We start from the raw sequence: 19,441 nt of genomic DNA on the forward strand, positions 1-19,441 counted from the left end.
TGTGAAAGGGCGAAAATAACACGGGGTGAAAATAACCTTATATACAGTATTCATTTGCAATTTTTATTTCACATGCATTATAGTTAATGATTAAATTTAATTCAAATATTTGAAGAATAGGGATGGGTGTCACCAAAAATTTTGTAACTTGATATATCAAGATTTTTTGCACAAAATATATGCTTAAAATTTTTTTAACTGAACTGTTTGAGATTTTAGTCCCCAGCCTACTAGTGAAATGAGAGTGAACTATAGAATTCCTCAGAGTCTGCCCATCTGTCTGTCTAGCTGTCCCTCTGTCTGTCTGCCCCAATTGGTTTTCTGCCAAAATTTCTCTAAATGTTAGCAGATATTACATAGGTGTCAGAACCGGGACCGAGGGGGGGGGGGGCTTATTCCCCACTTTTTTATTTTGCAAAGATAGATATAATATTGGCATTGAAGATTGGGGTGTAGTTTTAGCTTCCCATCCCCCCCACCCCTTTCGCAAGAGGCACGTTAATTGCAGTGTAGTCAAAGAAGGGTTATTGGTACTGTACGTGTTATGGAAAAAATGAAGTATTTTGGGGGGAAAAGTTTGAATTTTTGGGGTTTTTTTGCTTGTCAAGGTATTTTAGATTTTTTTTTTTCTTTTTGAATTATCACCCCCCTACCCCCATCCCACTTCCAATTTGCTTCCAACACCAATGTATTGATCTGACTTTTTGTTAGATTGCTGAAAAATTCACTTTAAGCGAGTTTATTGCCTGTATAGAGACAACTATAAAAGGTTGGGAGGTGGATAAAATATACATAATGGCTTCATAATGTGTCTAGAATTAGGGAGTGAAAGGTAGTTGATTGTCAGATGCTAGAAAGTGGAGAAATTCTTCTCAAAAGTGAGCAAAAAACATTGCACCGTAATTGCACTTTTTTTGCATTATGGGATCTGTATAGCATTATGGTAAAAGACAATTCTAATGCAATTGTTTTGTAAAACACGTTTTTATTGTCAAATGCACTGATGTTTGAAGCAGTAAAATGAGCATTAACGAGGAAGAAATCTTTTAATGGCGTCATAATAGAGCGACGCCAAAACAGAATGCCATATGTAAGGCCAAAAATAAAAATAGTCTTGTTTCCTGCTACCCGACCTACCCTATTTTTTTGCACCCGACCCTAAAGTTTTTATTTAGTTTTTGAGCGAAAATCGAAAATTTCATGATCCAAAAGTGAAAGCAATATACATTCAAGTGGTATTTCAAGAAATATATATGTTTTAAATATGGACTTGCATGAAACAATACTTATTTTAAACGATAATATTGACCAATGACATGTTTAATTTGGTTTTGTAATAGTTCATATCCAACAAATACCATTGGAAAAAAATAAAATGAAATAAAACCAGACGTCTCTGTCGAGACTGAAGCTCTACTGGTTTGAACTTAAAGCAAAGGAAGAGAAAAGTACTTAAAGCAGCTGGGATATGAAACTTTACAACAGCAATAAATAGAATAATGATCGTTGATAAAGTCTCTTTATGTATCTTAGTGTAGTCTACTTGTGTGCCAAGTTATATTGAAATCAGACCAAAACTGTAGCCAGTAGCTGCTAATTTAGAAACAATTTTACAGATATTTCTATTTGTAGTAACCATGGCAACACCGTTCATTGAAATCAAAAACCAATATACAGAATTATATATCTTAGTGTATTCTACTGGTGTGCCAAGTTATATTGAAATCAGACCAAAACTGTAGTAGGAGTAGCATTTTGAAACAATTTTACAGAAATTTCTATTTTTAGTAACCACGGCAACACCGTTCGTTGATATCAAAAACCAATACACAGATTTATGTATCTTGGTGTAGTCTACTTGTGTGACAAGTTATACTGAAATCAGACCAAAACTGTAGGAGGAGTAGCATTTTGAAAGAATTTCACAGAAATTTCTATTTTTAGTAACCACGGCAAACCATTCATCGAAATCAAAAACCAATATACAGAATTATGTATCTAAGTGTATTCTACTTGTGTGCCAAGCTATATTGAAATCAGATCAAAACTGTAGGATAAGTAGCATTTCAAAAGTATTTTACAGAAATTTCTCTTTTTAGTAACGCCGGGAACACTGTGCATCGAAATCAAAAACCGATATATAGAATTATATATTTTAGTGTAGTCTACTAGTGTGCCAAGTTCTGTTAAAATCAGACGAAAACTGTAGGAGGAGTAGCATTTTGAAAGAATTTCACAGAAATTTCTATTTTTAGTAACCACGGCAACACCGTTCATCGAAATCAAAAACCGATACACAGAAATATGTATCTTAGTGTATTCTACTAGTGTGCCAAGTTATATTGAAATTAGACCAAAACTGTAGGAGGAGTAGCATTTTGAAAAATTGTTTACAGACAGACGGACAGACAGACGGACGGACGCCGGACGCATTACTATCGCATAAGCTCTTCTGGTCTCTGACCAGTAGAGCTAAAAATAAAATAATTTTGCGACCTACCTACCCTATTTTTTTTCAGGCTGGTAGCAGGAAACAAGGCTATTATTTTTTTTTGGCCTAACGTATCTCACAGGTCCAGGAAAATCATTATTTATTTTAAACAATATTTTATTCACTGGAAAATAACTATATTATACACCTATTTACTGGCTATGAGGACAATAGCAAGTTTATCGTCCCCCAAGACAGCAAACTATTTCCCGAGGCGCAGCCGAGGGAAATAGTTTGCTGTCGAGGGGGACGATAAACTTGCTATTGTCCGAATAGTCAGTAAATAGGTGTTTTATTATACCGATGCTGACTTAGCTTTTGTTAACTTTTGGGAGTCCAGGGTACACACATTTATGATATTCCATATTATACCGGTTCTGACGTAACTTTTGTTACGTCATAATAAATACATGTCACAATCCATGTAAAATCAGAAGTTTTTCAAAGATGAAAAGCGAGGGAAATCGAATGCTGCCGTTGAATAGTTTGAGGACTATTCACCATGGGCAAATAGCACAAAAGCTATTTCACGGTAGAGACTGTTTAGAAAAAATAGCATGTTTATTCATCTTATTTTTATATAGAAAAGATAAACAGAGGTATAATAATTCTATATAGCTAAATCTACCTATATAGTTAGGTTTATTACCTATAAAATATAGCTTCATTTAGCTATTTCAGAGTAAATTTCTGTTTTATGAAAAGCAGACAAAAATTCGCATATTGAGGCAATATTAGTTTTCAACTTTAAAATGGACTGAAAACAATTCATGAAAAACCCACTTATAAAAATGTTTCTCCTTTTGTGCAATTGCAATCAAAGGTCTTTAAGTTTTGGGGCTATGTATAACAGTTAAACTGTGAGTAAGCAGCTACTTTAACAAAGAAAAGAAGTTTTGGTAAACAAGATAATTGATTGGTAATAATTGAGCACAATGCAAGGCAATCACATTTAGTCATTATGACATGCGTCACCGCACTTCCAGCTATCCAAACAATAGAGATGCATTTTTTGGTAAAAAGGTGTTTAAAAGAGGCAATTTTTTCCTTTTAAACAAGAGGCCCATAGGCCACATCGCTCACCTGAGCACTGTGGCTAGGAAAAAGTAGGAATTGGTTTATTATTGAAAAGTTTAAATCCAAAAGTAGTCCCATGACCAATCATGACTTTGCTATTCTTGAGAAGATTTTTAAAGAATTTGAACAAACTTGAATCTACACTACCTGAGGAGGTGTCCAGTCAACTCGTACACAGACCGAGTCGTACACAAACCGACTCGTACACAAAAAGTCAACTCGTACACAAATCAGAAGTCAGCTAATACACAAATCAGAAGTCAACTTGTACACAACGTTATATTTACAATAGATAGGAATTATTTTTATATAGGCCTATATAATGTATAATCTAGAAAAAATGAAATAAGGACAAAAAGAAGTGTTTAATGTTTAGATTTTTTCATGAATACTTTAGTGGTTTAACATTTTAAAACGACCATCCATGGCCTCTCTTATTGGGAATACATGTGTATAAACAATTATAATAATTGTTAAACCAACATAAGCGCGGCGGTTTCTTGGATCTTTGACAAACGCTAATTACAAAATGCTCCTAATTTGGTGTGAGAGAAGTGTTTATCCTGTTGTAAAACTGTCTCTTAAAACCTTTTTTTTACTTGATAATTTTTTTTTTTTTTTTTTTTTGCAATTGTATAAAATGATATACAATTTTGGCATAAAAATCTTACGATGTATTTTGATCGTGTTCATACTATCTACATTAAATAAAGGCATTTATACGTTAATTATGGTGCCATAAAATTTCTAAATTTCTTAACTGCAAGTAATATGTGGATATAAATAAAAGCTGAAAACTAATTTTAAAATGTAAAATTCCCGTATCTTGTGGTGATTTTTTTTAATTCATAATTAAATCTACAGAATAAAACACAACGGACATCTAATTCATGTATCAAATAAATATAAATCAGCGGCAAAAATATTAAAATGTACAAAAAACTTTGTGTACAAGTTGACTCCTCATTTTTTTTTCAAACTGAGGAAAACTATACATTAAATCACATAGGAAAACCTACGAACAAAATTGAATGACATTAGTTTGTGTACGAGTTGACTTTTGATTTGTGTATGAGTTGACTTTTTGTGTACGACTGGGTTTGTGTACGAGTTGACTGTAAATCCCTGAGGATGCTTCCACATGATTTCTATGTAAGACTTTGGTCGCCCACTTTGGCCCCGCCCTACCCCCAGGGGTCATGATTTGAACAAACTTGAATCTACACTACCTGAGGATGCTTCTATATAAATATGATCAATTATGCCATTGTTATTCTTGAGAAAAAGAATTTCAAAGAATTTTCCACTTTATTTCTATGTAAAACTTTGGTCGGCCATTGTGGCCCTGCCCTCCCGTCGGGGGTCATGATTTGAATATATTTTGGATCTACACTACCTGAGGATGCTTCCACATAAATAAGATCAATTATGGCTTTTAATTCTTGAGAGGAAAATTTTTAAAGAATGTTCCTATATATTTCTATGTAAAACTTTGGTTGGCCTTTGTGGCCCGGCCTACCCCCTGGGGTCATGATTTGAACAAACTTGAATTTACACTACCTGAGGATGCTTCCATATAAATATGATCAATTATGGCATTGTTCTTCTTGAGAAGAAGATTATTAAAGAATTTTCCTATATATTTCTAAGTAAAACTTTGGTTGGCCATTTTGGCCCAATCTTACCCTTGGGGTCATGATTTGAACAAACTTGGATCAACACTACCTGAGGATGCTTACACATAAATATGATCAATTATCATGATTATGGCTTTGTTATTCTTGAGAAGAAGATTTTTAAAGAATTATCCAATATATTTCTATGTTAAACTTTGGTCGGCCATTGTGGCCCCGCCTTACCCCCGGGGGTCATGATTTGAATATATTTTGGATCTAGTCACCACCTGAGGATGTTTCCCCATAAGTTTCATCTTTCCTGGCACAGTGGTTCTTTAGAAAAAGATTTTTGTAACATGCCACCAAATTTTCATTAAGGCCTAGAAAAAAAATATGTTTGTTTCCGCTTTCAGGCTGAAAAAATATAGGGTAGGTAGGTAGGCAATTTTTTTTTTTTTTGATTTTTTTTTTTACTTCTTTAATCAAAATGTGTATAGAAGTAACATAATGACAAAAGAAATGGTGTTTTCGAGCATTTCTGTGACTTAAACTTATAACAGAAAGGTGACTCAAACTTCTCTCTGTCTTGAAAAGCTTACAAAATTGGAGACTATGATTCCCTGGGTGAAATCTTGCACTTCATGGGACAAACCCATGGAAAAGTGAACTGTCTATATAGGCAGTTATTAGGCAGTTCATTAGAAGTTTTAGAAAATTTTAACAGTTTTCAAACAGTACCAAACAGTTTGGTTTTTATTGCTCTTAAGTAACTGCTAAGGCATTGGGAGTAAACAGTTTTCCTAAGCAGTTTTTAAGCAGTTACCAGTTTCCCTAGCAGTGCTGCATATGCTTGAGGACAAGACAGATTTCCTAAGCAGTTTTGTTAGCAGTGCAAAGTGGTTTCCTTGTATAATTTGATTGGGTTCAAGAGAAATTTTAATGTTGGGCTCAAAGTTCCAACAAATAAAATCAACAGGAACTTAGCTTAGTATAACTGCCCATTCTCTATCCAGAGTTGTCTTCCGCTACGCTCACAACACCTCTGTCAACGCTCGTTGTACAAGATTCTTGTACAAATTTTAAACAGCGAAGATTCGAAATTTAACTGATAATTAATTGTTGTAAATATTGATAAGAATGATAATTCATTATTTATTTTAAATCTATAATCACCCAAAATGACTTATTTTCAAAGATTTTAGGGAACTATTTTGCGGAGTAAAAATTAATATCTTGATTAAAAAATCCTTTTAAGGTGTAAAAAATTAAAATAAAAAATGTTTTCCGATAAGAATTATAATTACGCACAATTATAATTACAACTTTTTATCAAAAACATTTTTTTTCAAGAATCTTGTATAACAAGCGTTGACAGAGGTGTATGTGGGAGAGAAGCGGGAACGACAACTCTGTATAAGAGAATGTATAACTGCCCGCCAAAATTGAATTCTGCATGGCTGCCATGTGTATTTGTGGACAAAAGGCTATTAGCCAATACAGAGGGAGCCTGCTGGCCACCAAGCTTGAGATTTATTGAAATAATGATGTAGACATTTAAACAAGTGGTATGTATAATATATATATATGGTCTTGAATGAATATAATGATCGATATTTTGTAACGGTCCAGAGATTTGACAGATTAGTTTTATACAGAGTTATGGAACCTGATTATTGTTGACATTGTAGGAGAGTTGAGACAATTTAAATGTGTTATAGTTAGTTGACAAATGACAATGCAAGAATATATGTATTAATCTATGCTTTGCATTTAGTTGATAGGTGATTCTTGACAATTTTAAGTGGTTTACATGAGTTGAAATAGTTTGTGCACATGTTTTGATACGTAGAAATCAGCTGATTATAGCAGTACTAAAGTTGTGTAATTATTTGAGCTTACTTCTGTGTCAGGGACTTAAACTGGTTTTCCGTAGTAGATTTACCATATATTTATGGCCGGAATCCTATTTTCTTGCAGTTTAAGTTGTTTTAAGTAAACTATTGAAGGTTTATTGCCTTGTTAAAAAATTGTAGACTGGTCTGGTGGAATGTTTGCGGACTTGTAGATCGAGCCCGATCATAAAAGTTACGATAGTTTTCGGATTTTTGGAGTTAATTGTGTTATTTGTTGTATTAAATTTAAATGGAGAAATTGGACTTGGTTAAAATTTGCTGCTTGTTTAAATTTGTGATAAATTGCTGATTAATTTTAGAATTACTTGAAATTGTTTAAGTAAATTATACTTTTAGCTAAGGATTTTTGTTAGTGTATTTCTAAATTTTTCTAATGTTTTTAACTGGAATTCAGACTTTGGAAAATTTGATAAATGATTAACTTACAATTTTGCTGTTTAACTGTATTTCATATATTATTATTGTTTTATGCCAAGTTTAAATTAATGGCAATATTTCAGCCATATTTTGGCAGGGTTTCAATTTAAAATTGTACTTTTGTGTACCAGTTTCAGCATCTTCACATTGCTTTGAATATTCATCAGACACAACCATATACATGTTGTATGGAAATGGAATAGCAGTTCTAGAGCAGTCATTTGTAGTTTCACACAGTTTTTCTAAACTCATTTAAATAATTCGCTGAAAATAACTGCTCGAGTACCGGTTGAAAACTGGAAGGCTAAGAAAAACTGCCTTGAACTGACTATTTTTATGAATATTAAATCAGCATGTCTGAGGGACATGGAAGGCTGATGGAACTGCTACTAAACTACTTAAAAAATAAAACTGTGAAGGCTTAATAACTGCCAACAAACTGCCTTCCACTTTGACATGGGAAAGCATTAAAAAAAATTTTAGGGTCGGCAGTATGAATTAGGGTCGGTCGGGAAAGCGGAAACAAACATATTTTTTTCTAGGCCTAATTTCCAATTATCCCCCCTTGATTGAGGGCGTGGCCCTTCATTTGAAAAATTTGAATCCCCTTCACCCAAGGATACTTAGTGGCAAGTTTAGTTGAAATTGGCCCAGCGGTTCTTGAGAAGAAGTTGAAAATGTGAAAAGTTTACAGACAGACAGGTGGACAGCTAGACAGACGGACGCCGGACAAAATGTGATCAGAAAAGCTCACTTGAGCCTTTGGCTCAGGTGACCTAAAAATATATCAGCCAATATAATTTATATGCGACTTTTTGTCTGCTTAGCCTTTTCATATTTATAACAGAAACTTATTCCAAAATAGTTAAATAAAGCTATATCATATATATAAATAAATAAAGCTATATGGGTAGATTTATATAGCTAAATATACTTGATTTTCCTGGACCTGCTTCATGTAACAAAACTCAACAAATTATTAATTGAACAACAAACAAAATGCATAGATTAATGGGAATAAAAATTACCGTAATAAATCAACATCTGCAGCTAGATTTGACCTTGATGAATAAGATCAATTAGTTTTATTTTTTCCGCTTCAAAAGTTATAGGTCAAGATTAATTTTGTACAGAAAGACAGAACAACAAGGATAACAGGGGTCTAAAAAATAAATATTGAACGGCCCGGCCATGTTTTACCACGCATTTTACCAAGTGCTATCAAAATGTAAACACTACCACGTGGAGCATACAATGTGCATGTAATTTTAGTGGTAAAGATTTTTCATGCCAATGCAATGCCTATGTATACAACGACAATCTATAAACATTTATATGCAATATTTTCGAAAATATCTAAATATTTACCAAAGTAGTGCAGAAGCCCCTGTGCAGATTCTTGAAAGGCGGTCTCAAACTTCCCGCTCAGAAATTGGCGCGGAACTTTAATATTACAAAAAAACAAAAATTAATTTATACATGTATTGTAAAAATGACTTATTGTTTATAATATATTTTTTAAAAAGAGGGGGATTAAAAATAAAAATTTTGGAACGTGCAATTAATCAGCAAGAGTTATCTTTCTTTGATTACCGTCTTCCTTGGAAGACGGTATTATATAGTTGAAGTTTTTTACAGTCTTCGGACTATGCACTTCCTCTCTTCTGTGATTGGTAGAAATTGCATGATGAGAAAATTTTCAATTATTTAATTGGTTGAAATGCTGTTCAAGGAAAGGGAGATAACTTTCTGATGGTCTAATTTCCGTACGACTTAACAATTTTTCAATATTTCCAATCTTAAAAAAATGACAAAACGAACAACAAAATCAGCAGTAATTAATTCTAAATAACAATATTTTTGATAGCAATAACTAAACAGGTCTCTTTATTTTCATCATGTTGCAAATAAGATTTGATTTTTATTGCTTGCTGGCTTTACAATTTGCATTTATTCTTTTCCCCTTATTTGTTTGAAGAAGGTAACATTTAACGGAATTGGCCGGGGTTTGCCGAAGGTCTCAATCAGTTTACGGAGATGACCGAGCGACAACCGCGGTAGGGCTAATACCGGTAAAATTGTAGAAATACGAAATCAAGAAATTCAAAAGAATTAATGTACGACTTGAAAGATGTAGATTAGTTTACTGTTTAAGGTTTTTGCTAAAGACGGTAAGCTTTTTTAAAAAGCTCTACTTGTACTGATATTAGTCTCGCAATCGGAACATCACTCGGCCTTTTCCGTCAAGTCGAGAAAAAAACTGACTTGACGGAAAAGGCCGAGTGATGTTCCGATTGGGGAGATTGCCGGAACCTAAGCAGGGGCAGGGAACCAGGCTAGCGGAATTTTCCAAATAAAACAAAAGACCATAATAATAATGATTCGTAAATTAAAATATTGTCTTCAGACCACTTATTATTAACTTGTAGATATCTTAATTTTCTTTGGCCAATATAATTATGTAAATAGGGCTTAGGTCATGTGATAGATCGTGCGTTCAGTATGGTGAGTATCGTGATTGAATGCTTCCTTTCGGTATAATAAAAATGTTAATCAAATAAAAATAAAATTAAATATCAAACTCCACATTGACTGATTAAATCTTTTCAAGAAAAAGTCCATCGAACGGGTTTAGGATGGAATGTTCCGCGAAATGGTAATATGGGCAACACCGCTGGCGCGTTGACTCTATCTAATGAACAATCCAGAGAGTTCCGAATGAGACGTTAGATTAGGCATGTTAGCATTTTGTGGGTAAAAGCATAGATCTAAAGGGAAAGGTATCGTCAATCACAAGAAGGTTTGTTATAGGCCTAATTAACCTGACAGTTACTTTCAAGGGGCCTTCATATATTATTTCCAAAATCCTTTCGAAGCTACATTTTTTCAGGCTAAGATTTTGCGGGTTGTTGTCAGTGTGTCTACTCGTGCATGAAAAACACTCTGGTGTCAAAAAGAAAGCATAAATGAACGTCTCATCAAACGACACGTTTTTATACTGATTTGTTTGTGTTTGAGTACTTTACCTGCATGGGTGAATTTACTGACAAGCTATATACCTTTATCTGGGTATTGTTCTTGACCTAGCACAGGCCCTGAATTTCTTTATACCAATATTGAATAAGCCATTAATGGCTCGTTATATGCTCGATTAGAGTAATATTTATATACAGAGGGGGTATATAAGCATTTATCCTGCAACTACCCCTTGCATTGACTTAAGGTCAAGATCTAGTAAATGAAAGGTGCCTACAGATTTATCAAAATTGAGAAATAAATTCCTTTTTTTGATGCTTAACAATTTTAGATTGGTCAAATAAGGGGTTTCGGGGCATATTTTGTAGGTAAACAAGATGAAAAACTGTATTTTAAATTGTCATTTTCATTGAAAAATTAAGAAAACCAGTCGTGAATATTGGAGTTTTTTTTCATATTCGACGAAGGAAATATATCCAGATTGCCTACAGTCTCTCAGAAAACGGTAACTAGTATGTTTATGGCCTCATCTTTAAATCAATATCAAATTTAATATAGGTATCCGGTTTACTTTTCATATAATTTCAAATTGAATGTCATGAAAATACCCTATTTTCTACATAATTCTGCTAAAGCCGTAAAGTACGGGAAAAAGAAAGTTAAAATTGATTATGACGTCATAATGGATCTAGCTCCAAAAAATATTCTAAAGTTATTTACTAGATCTTGACCTTAATAAAGGCAACCTAAAAAACCAAAGCTTTATCCGGTCACTGCCCTAATAAAGCCTTGTGCATGTATTCCGACGTTCTAAAAGCATTGTGACGTCACGTATGTTGCAATGTTTTTACGCCATGGCATCATAGTTTCAGCTGCAGAGATGTGCCTAAATCTGTTGAAAATAGCTAGTTTTGGACGTTCAAATGTTGAACTTTTGTTGCAGAATAAACAAAATATTTGATAACTGTCTTGAAATATAAGCAATATTTGGGCTCGGGTCAAACACGTAAGAGGGCTTGGCAAGCCTCACCCTCTATCACGTTTTCTTACCCTCGCCCAAATATGGCTTATATTTCAAGACAGTAACCATTGATTTTATATATAACGGCTTATTGATAGAAATTCAGGGGTCCGTGGTTATGGAATGCTCCTACTGTATATTTGCTCTAAGTTTTACACTGAGGACCTGTCCCAAGACAGACATGATTCTCAACGTGGCCCAATAAAATAACACCTTTAAAATGATAACACATCAGAAGAAGCCCATCTAAGGAAAATAGAATCAAAGTGTTCAAAAGAACTTATATATATGGCCTTTTTCATGTTTTTTTTTTTTTTTTTTTTTTTTTTTTGCCCCTGTGAATTTATGAAAAACGTAGGTCCCTGATTGCATATATCATTTAGACCTTTGATGTCAAAATGATATAATTTTCTGGCTAGTCAATACATTATGATATCACAAAAATGCATCAATTGAATATCATCATATTCTAAAAATGTCTACAAAAACAGTCAATTTTGAAAGCTATTTTCAATATTTGATATGGAGCCCAACCTCTGATCTAAAAATAAATAACTATAGTAAATAATAGAACTATTTCTGAGGATTACAAGACACAATTTATTTTTTCGATCAGAGGATGTGCTCATATTATTTCTTCTTCTCTAAAGTACTGAAATATACCTGTTTACATCAAAATTCAATAACTGTACATTGCAACTCTATAGAGCCTGTGTTCCAAGACCTGGCCACAGAGTTTAAAAAGAAAATTTTTCATAGGAAATGAAAGTATTCAGTCTCTTCATTATTTGATGTTTAAAATGGAACACGAAGTGTTAGTCAAATATTTCCTTTTCTATTTGTTTTCTCTTTGATAACTCTTTGAAAATTAGTAGAGTTGATTTCTTGAATAATTCTACTGGTCGGGAATGTAAATTTAGAAAATTGATAAGTCAGGATGAGATGGTATAAACTGAGATCATGTCAGTAGGTGCTGGCATGAAAAAGATCCCTCTGACACTGCTAAATGGTCCAAAGTTCCTGGTAAAGGAAATCCCAGCAGAATTTGCAGATCTCCACCGGCAAGTGGTAGCATCACCATAATAATATTATGAGTAAAAATTTCTTGAGAGGATGGTTAAACAATATACAAACAATCACAACACAGAAGGTGGTATACAGATAAGCAATGGATTCTGAAAACATCTTTTGCTAAATGTGCATTTCCCCAACACTCCAACCCTTAAAAGTGTTACATTTCTGTTAATTCACCATATTCATGTATTTCACTTTAATTCCTACTATTTTATTAACCTTTCTGGGTTTTTTAATTCCAGCAAGATCCCAACAAGGATGTCCGAAAGCAAATTTATAGAGAACTTTCACATTCGAAGGCCAGAAACAATTGATTGAATTGAACATGTTGAAAGGTAAATAGAGTATCATTATAAACTGTCTTTCTCTTGTTTGCTATGACTTAAATTTCTCTGTTCTGCAATACAGAAGAATATAAGTAGCAAGTAAAGTTTTAATACATCTTTGCAAGTCAAGATCCTGAAGGGTTTGTGGGGAGTGAAGCGGACTAAAAACCCTTAATGTGCAAAGATGGTTGTTATATTTGACTCTTGAGCAGGACGAGCAGAGTTTTGAAGCCGTTTATGTGATTACGGAGACTATAGAAAATAAAGACAAATATGCCATGTATGATTGTATAGATAAATCATCTTTAGAAGATAGGAGTTAATATTTTGTCAGTGTATTTCCTGTGCAAGTGTAAATGAGTGCGATTCTGAACCTGGGGGAGGGGGTACTCTTGTTATTCAGAGATAGATAACTGATATGCAATGGGTTAAAATTTATTACCGAAACAAGTTCCTGTGAGTAACATTCTATAAACTCAGAAATGTTTCATTCATCTTATTTATGGTTAATACTATCTCTGTAAACATTAGGAAGATAACATTGTACTGATGAATTTGGGAAGTTATTATTTAAATGATATAATAAATATGGACTCAATGCAAGGCCAATATAAATTTATAATGACCCAGGATGACAGATATCGACCGAGGGCGCTAGCCAGAGGTCAATATACTCCATGTATCTTTGGTCAATATCTGTCATTCTGGGTCATTATAAATCCATATTGACCTACATTGAGTCCATATTTGTATAATAATTTAAGTTAACTTATTTGGAGGAAGGACTTGAGAAAACAATTCAATTGGTTTTGGTAACTCTTTTGAATTGGGAATTGGGCATTGAAATGGCCCAAATTATAGACAACCAAGAGCCCTAATGTTAGGTATATATTGACCCTCTGATAAGGGAGATAACTCTGAGACTCACTTAAATAACTGAATATTATTCCTTCATAGAATTGTCCCTTTAGGAGTCCAAATTGTCTGTCAAATCTTGCCCACACAATTTATGCCATGATATTTTGTAAATTTTGTTTCAGTCTCGAGCTCTTCTCCAAGATTGAAGACATCACCTTTATCACAGACACAGTGTAAGCCAGGACTCTACACGTCTGTACACATCACCTTCATTAATATGTATTATAATGATATTCGATTATAAATTTATTTTCTGGTTGAAAATTGTAAAATTAAAGCCAAATTTTACTTGAGTGAACAGAGGAAGGGTGATAAAGATTTAACATTCGTATTACTATTTCAGGTCAGAAGCTGACTTTATGCTGAAGATGCTTTTCATACTGGAGTTTGCCAGTGGGCTGGAAGGGGTTAGAAGAAAATCACGAAACGATCCGTAATTATTCACATCTTATTTAATCTTCATGTTCTTGGGTATTTTTGATGTATATATATATAATTAAACGTCTCAAATTTGTCATTGGCACTAAAATTAAAAAAATGCCTATATTTTTATAACAGATTATAAGTTATACACATGTACAATTTGTCATGCTAAGGATATTTTGTTAGAAAAAAAACAACTGGCTCTTTTTTGTTGAAGAAATAATTCAAAAGAGGCATACTGCCTGTCTAACCATCAAACACTATAAAATATAGTTAAAGCACTCTCTAAACTCAAATTATCACTGGAAATCAGCTTGTAAGCATATTAAACAGGTTTCTTAATGACACTCTGTACAATTGCTTTGTTTACATTTTTTTGTTGATGATTTATTTTGAAGAAAAATATTTTTGCGTATACAATGAACTCGCAAATTTGCTAAAAAATTACAGTAAAAATTTCCATATTTACTGTATTTGTTGGTCAAGATTTTGTAATATCTTTATGGCAATATTTTTCAAATTTTGGGCTTGATTTCTATTATACCGCATCATGATTATTCATTTGCAGGTTTGTGGTTCCTTGAAGCAAAACTTAGCATAAAATTCTTTGATTACAGAAAGAAAAAGATTTATAACAACATGGATCAGTTTCTAACAGGTATGAGATTAAATGTTAACACCCCCTCCCCCATGTCCTCTTGCCATGTTGTCCAGGGCCCAGTTGTTCAAAGGATTGGTATAATTTTAACACCAAGTTAAATACAGCATGTACAGGGTGATACAAAGTGTTATGATAAACCCTCCTTTGAATAACCAGGTCTGGAGACCTGGCAGTTGATGATAGATGCATATGGTTCATAGGTCAGCCAAGTGAGTTGACCTATTGCTATTTCCTTTCATCTGTCATTGTAAACTTACTGTAGATGTACTTTTTTCCATGGGGTCATAATTCCACAAAATCTTCAATTTTTGGCTTGGGGGCCATAAAACTTGGACGAGCTCACTTTTGATCTCAGTCTCACTTTTCCACTATATATTCCTTTGGAAAAAGTGAGACTGAGATCAAAAGTGAGCTTGTCTAAGTTTTATGGCCCCCAGGCCTGTTTAATCAGCGGGTAGAAAATTACATGGATTTTTTAGATTGTCATTATATGCTTTGCATTTATATGAAGTACGCTTGGACAAATTTCTGCTGAAAATTTTTTACTGTGTACATAGCGTAAATTGATACCACACAGAAAAAAGTACTTCTACAGTATTTGAACCCTTTGTTAGATGCATACACACATTGCAGCTTTCCCTAAACTTCTTTGTATTACGAGATTGGTATGCGATATGTTAACTGTCAGTGTATCTTCTAAAAAGTTATATACACAGGTACTTGTGGACAGGACCCCCCCCCCCCTACGATATTCAACCCCAAGGCTTATTTGACATTTTTTTCACAATTTATATTTAGTACACTTATTCAACATGTTTGCAATAGGAAAAAATTGTCAAAACCCCAAAATAATCGCTCAACAAAAATACCCCACTATACATTATAAGAGAGAAGGTAAGCAACTTCGGTTTGTTTACGTTTAGGTAAACGCAACGGAAGTGCATAGAGAATGTTGCACTTATTACGATAACGTCCGAGAGAGTTTTTCTCTGACGTAATAATCACCCTCGGGTGTTATCATAGATAATAGGCACTTCCGTTGCGTTTACCTAAACGTAAACAAACCGAAGTTGCTTACCTTCTCTCTTATAATGTATATGGGGTATTTTTCAACATTCTAACTAGAATGCTGTTTGTGGATTCTTACGAGATGCAGAGTTAATTCGATGGCATTGACTGAGACAGAAATATATGTCAGTGCTCCAAGTCACACTTGCTCTCAGGTCGCAAAATGGCGACCTAAAATTTTTTTTGGTCGCCATTTCAGAATATCTGGTCGCCACAATCAAATATTTCACTCGCCATAAAAAAAAACATTTTGTGAATTAAACATGATAATTTAAATAAAGATATGTATTATGACTTTATTATATCATAAATTACTTATTATTATGTCTATAAATATTTGCTAGGTTGAATGAAATATTTTTATTGAATACATGTTCCCATATGGTTGTACAGAAAAACACAAGTAATCTGAATACAGAAATAAAATTTTATCAAATGAAAATACAAGCTTGACAGCTGTTGAGACAGGACTTTGCCTGCTGTTTGTCTTATTTACCTACTACTACGTACCTAACCCATTACACAGTCATTATAAATGCCGCCAAAAAACTCTTTATTAGCATGATAATACAATCATGATTCATTGTGATATGCAGGCAGTTGATCAAATGCTTCAATAACAAGGTCAGATCTTAAAGAGTGTACGAAGTTTGGATGCCATTCTATCAGGAACATTATTTGTCCACGTCTCAGGTTCAAGTTCTATCAAACTTTGTACACAGCATGCCATGCTGTCATAACATTACGTGATCTAAGTCCATGCAACACTTAGTAAAGTGTATTTATGTATATGTCTTCAAACATTTTCTTGATAGAGAATCTTTACAAATGAAATCTCGATCCTGATCTTAAAAATTGGACGTTTCCAGCCCACATATTCTCAGTCGCGAAAATGCGAGTGTATTTTCATTTCTAGTCTCAAAATCAATTTTTTGGTCGCAAATGCGACCATTTTAGTTGCAACTTGGAGCACTGTATGTAGAGACAGTGTGGACCGACATTTTAGGTGAAAATGAAATAAATACACGTTTTTAAACCCAGAAAGATCAGTGGGGGTACAACGTAAACAAACTGAAGTTGCTTTCCTTCTCTTTTATAATGTATAGTGGGGTATTTTTTTGTGAAGCGATTATTTTGGGGTTTTGTCGATTTGTTCCTATTGCAAACATGTTGAATAAGTGTACTAAATATAAATAGTGAAAAAAATGTCAAATAAGCCCCGGGGTTGAATATCGGGGGAAGGGGGGGGGGGTCCTGTCCACAAGTACCTGTGGTTATATATTGTATAAAATAGCGGGCTTGATATTTTAGCAGCTTTGGTGCAGACAAGGATTTGCTAATTCATGAATCCCGCTAAGAATTTATTTATTATATTTATAAAGAGAATATATGGCATGTCAACATGTGTATCGCTAATTCATAATTACGCCAAAAACTCCATATCCATTGATTGGGCTATATTTTTAATTAAGCTAAATTATGTATGTTAAATATTCAGTAAGGATGTCACCGAATAGATGACCATTTGACTATAAGTCGAATGGACTGACGATCAAATAATGAAACAACATTTGAATCGATGCAAAGGAATAAGTACTATTAGATACATGCAAGTGAAATAAAGATGAAATTTTTATTTCAAAATTGGGATTCCATCTTTCCTCACACAATCAATAAAATGAATAAATGCATCTAAACAAGGGGGAAATCTAAAGAACAACATGGTCAAAGTTTTTCAGGTGAGCGATGTGTCCTCATGGGCCTCTTGTTTTAATTTTAAATTTTTACATAGATAATTAAACGGTGTCAATTATTTGGTTAAAATACAAGTGCTACATTTTCAAACCACTGGATTCTACTCACAGCAAAGAAATGCTCAGCCTGACTCACTTATAAACAGATACCCCGGACTGCATGCGCTAAACAAGTTGAAACTATGAGTTATTGATCATAATATCAAACCCTAGCGGCAATTGAAAGGCCTCAACCAATATTTGTGGGTCCTACCCAGAAATTTACACCCCCTTTATCTAGGGCTGGATCAATATATCGGTAATCGGTATATTTAAGGAATGACTCTAATTCTTGGCCAAATTATCGAGTATAATATGGTTTGGGTCAGTTTACGCTTTATAATCCGCGAAGCGGATTATAAAATAGCGTAAACTGACCCAAACCATATTATACTCTATAATTTGGCCAAGAATTAGAGTCATTCCTTATAATTTAATTTTAAAATAATTAAACAACTGGGGGTGTAAAATTGTGTTGTTTTTATGAGTTCAAATTTACCGCTCAATAATACAACCGTAGTAACGGAAGTGATGGGAAGCGAGGGGAGGTAAAAACTGATAGATAGATCTAGCAGCCATGATGCTTGTTTACACGAGGTAAGATCGAGCTACTGTTTGAAGTTAAAGGTACATTCATTAAATCTGGAATTTTCCAATAATCCCAAGGACTGGAAATGAGGGGATTGATGGATACAGATGATTCAGCTGGTTGTCAAGGGGGTGTGTCCCCAAACCAAACCAGATTATACAAAATGTTATGCGTTCCTTTTTGGAAATCAGCCAATGAGAGGCAAGAATACAAACAAAATTAAATTATATATCGATATTTTTTAGCAATACAATAACCGATACAGAGATGCTTGCGTATTGCTCGATTATTTCAATGTTTAATTAATTAAGAAAAAGAAAAACGTCAAGGTGACTTATATTACGAACGACTTATCTAAAATCGTTTAAACAGTCAGGGGTGGTACTGAAATCAGTCATTTTTGAAAATGATGATTTTCAGTCATTAAATTGATTTTTAATAATGATGGAAATTCATCTTTTTTTAGTAAAATGATGAAAAACAGTCATTTCTATTTTGAAATTCATTTTAGAAATAGAGTTATCTCTGATATTAAAAATGACTGTTTTTCATCATTTTTTATCAAATTGTTAGGTCTGGGCGCACTTAATTATCTCATTAGTTTTACGGGGCGCACTAAATTATTTTGGTTTCAATTACTTGTCAAGATGTTTCTCTACACAAGGGCCTATGGCAGGATAGTGTACTATATCTAATTACTGTTATAAATGGGATGGGAAAATTGACTTGAGAATGGAAATATGATGAAAAGACGTCATATTTACAAAAATCAGAAAATTGTGTACATTATATACTTAGAAGAAATGACCATTATCCATCATTTTCAAAAATGACTGATTTCAGTACCACCCCTGACTGTTAAACGCATGTAAACATGTCAAAAGTGAAGGGTCGCTACGTAAAAGTTAGCAGCAAAAAGGCAAAATTTAATTATACCCCCCGCAAACGAAGTTTGGGGGGGTATATAGGAAACACCTTGTCCGTCTGTCTAGCTGTCCGTCCGTCCGTCTGTCTAGCTGTCCGTCTGTCTGTGCAATTGTGTCCGGTCCATATCTTTCTTACAGAGGGACATTAGAAT

General features: G+C 33.7%; 1 protein-coding gene and 1 long non-coding RNA gene across 2 annotated transcripts in view; one reads left to right on the forward strand and one right to left on the reverse strand.

The window, feature by feature from the left end:
* The window catches only part of LOC134282091 (uncharacterized), a 60,174-nt gene that overhangs the window by 22,844 nt on the left and 17,889 nt on the right, over positions 1 to 19,441 (reverse strand). The window lies entirely within an intron of this gene.
* LOC134282095 (uncharacterized) overlaps positions 12,807 to 19,441 on the forward strand; it is an 18,279-nt gene continuing 11,644 nt past the window's right edge. Inside the window, exons 1-4 of the long non-coding RNA XR_009995218.1 lie at positions 12,807 to 12,920; positions 13,952 to 14,002; positions 14,173 to 14,262; positions 14,821 to 14,910. This is a non-coding gene — a long non-coding RNA (uncharacterized LOC134282095). The remainder of the gene's footprint in view (positions 12,921 to 13,951; positions 14,003 to 14,172; positions 14,263 to 14,820; positions 14,911 to 19,441) is intronic.

The sequence above is a fragment of the Saccostrea cucullata genome, unplaced genomic scaffold (assembly GCF_032062105.1).
Source record: "Saccostrea cucullata isolate Sc308-1 unplaced genomic scaffold, CSIRO_AGI_Scuc_v1 ctg567, whole genome shotgun sequence".
NCBI classification, from domain to species: domain Eukaryota; kingdom Metazoa; phylum Mollusca; class Bivalvia; order Ostreida; family Ostreidae; genus Saccostrea; species Saccostrea cuccullata.